General features: G+C 43.3%; 1 pseudogene; it reads right to left on the bottom strand.

The window, feature by feature from the left end:
• LOC107531208 (nucleophosmin-like) lies at nt 1-841 on the bottom strand (annotated as a pseudogene).
• Between the last annotated feature and the right edge of the window lie 1,466 nt (nt 842-2,307).

Raw genomic sequence — 2,307 nt, 5'->3', positions numbered from 1 at the left:
TTAAAGAGACTTCCTCCACTGCCAAAGATCTTGAATAGCCTCCGGTCAGTCATCCAGAAGCAATTCTTCACATAATTGATGAACTTGGCCTCCACTTTGGGAAGAGAACCACCCGTTTCTATACTTGCTTGCATTTTTGCTTTAATGTCTTCTACAGAACTAGGTCCTTTCGGTGTTTTAGGAGTTTTTTCCTGTTTTTTAGAGGATTCTTGACCTTTTGATTTTGGTGTTGATGGTTTTGAGTCTTTTCCATTCTGGTTTGATTTCTTTGCATTTTTGGCTGGAGTATCTCATATAGATTTCTTCACTGGAGCTTTTTCTTCAGCTTCCTCCTCATCAAAATCATCATCGTCGTCATCATCATCATCATCAGCAAGTTTTACTTTTTTCTGTGGAACCTGGCTACCACCCCCAGGGGCGGAATGCTTTCCAGACATACTCAGGAGCTTCCCATCCTCCGCTTCATTTTCTGATTCTGCATCTTCCTCCACAGCTAGGTGCCGTCCATGAATATGCGCTGGCCCTGAACCACACTGCAACCGTAGGACAACAGGTGGTGTTATCTCAAAGCCACCACGGGAAGCCATTAGCTGTACAGACATTTTCAAAGTGGCCAGCGTTACTTTAATTGGACCGCCTTCATAATTCATTGCCTCTGCTTCAACAATGCAGTTCATCTTTGCACCAGCTCCTAAGCTGACCATTCATAAAGGTAATTGGTGCTCATTTTCATCATTTTCCACCTTAAAGTGATAATCTCTGTTGGCCTTTAGTTCACAACCAAAAAGAGAGTTCTGGGGCCTCAGAGGGGGCTCATGTCCATGTCCATAGAATCTTCCATGGGGCGGGAGCACGCACTCGGGTGAGAGAGAAGGCGAATGGAGATAAACGACTTTTGTTCCACAGAGCTAACACGCAGGATGGAATCGCACCGGGGCAAAATAAATGATTTTTTTTTTTTAATATCTTTATTGATTTCAGAGAGAGGAAAGGAGAGGGAGAGAGAGCGACAGAAACATCAATGATGAGAGAGTCATTGATCAAGCCCATAACCGGGCATGTGCCCTGACCGGGAATCGAACCCTGATCGCCTGGATCCCAGGTCAACGCTCAACCACTGAGCCACGCCCCGGCCAGGCATAAATGATTCTTAACGTTTGCTATTTGATTGCTTTGCATCATCAGCAGTGCCTGGACCAGAACAGTCATCAGTTTGAAAACAGGCATTGACAAAAAGAATTATTCATTTCTGTAGATTCTTTTAACTTTTGAAAATGAACTGTTAATAAATACTGACTTTACAATCATTCAAAGTGTGTGTACATTTTTGGGGGACACCCTATATATCTTTAAAGACTCAGCAGGCTTGCTAAGTGAAAGAGAATCCAGGGAAACACATTAAACCATCAGATACTCAGGCCAAGGCTACACTTCCTGTTTGCTCCCAGCTGCTAACCATAGTTACAAATTCTAATCAGAAAGTTTGCAAAACATGCCAAGATCTGGTCGTCTGTGTGTGACTCCACTCCGGTAAGATCAGACACCGAGCTTCGATGGTCAGTTTCTGCTGCTTACCATCTCGTGATGTAACTTCCTGTCTTTTGTAGTCAATTTCCCCTCAGCTTCTTACCAATGTCTTTGAGCCTCCAAGTTCTACTCAACCCCCATTTCCTTAAGATAACCAGCTGAGTGCTGCAGAAGGCCCTTGGATCCTATGATGTCTCTGAAGGCCAAAGAAGACCCTTTAATACACTTGAAAACCCTCCAAAGGTTTGGTGAAGCCAGTGCAGGTGTCTGGACATGGTCCATCAGTTCCAATTGGGAAATCACATGGCTTTTAGGGAAGCTTTCTGTTTCTCGCAGGGTCACCCTTTCCTTCAAATGCTTTCCTTGGGCCAAGAACAACACAATCAGCACTGGGAGGCTGACTCAGGAGGGAACATCACGTGAGTGTGGAAATTACTGAATGAGGAACATTGAGATCAGTGTGTTTCCTACCAATTCTACAACCAATTTGCTGTTTGACCTGGGCAAGTTACTTGACCCTTTGAGCCCCAGGATCCTTGGTTGTAAGATATTACATTCCTTTCTCTAATGACACTTAGGATTGTTATAAAGATCAAATGAAATTAATGAAAGGAGAAAGCACTTTTTAAAGTATGCTAATTGCTACGGCATCCTATTATTATAGCCAAATTATTCATCCTGCTTTTATATTTGATATGGTAGATATTTACACTCTTTCAGCTTCTCATTTCTGCAATGGAACTCCCCCTTGGGGCTGTGCTTTTGATAAACCTTCCTTCC

Source organism: Miniopterus natalensis, chromosome 3, assembly GCF_054644295.1.
Source record: "Miniopterus natalensis isolate mMinNat1 chromosome 3, mMinNat1.hap1, whole genome shotgun sequence".
NCBI lineage: Eukaryota > Metazoa > Chordata > Mammalia > Chiroptera > Miniopteridae > Miniopterus > Miniopterus natalensis.
The sequence above is the reverse complement of the archived record's forward strand: the minus strand, read 5'-3'. Positions and strand labels throughout refer to the sequence as shown.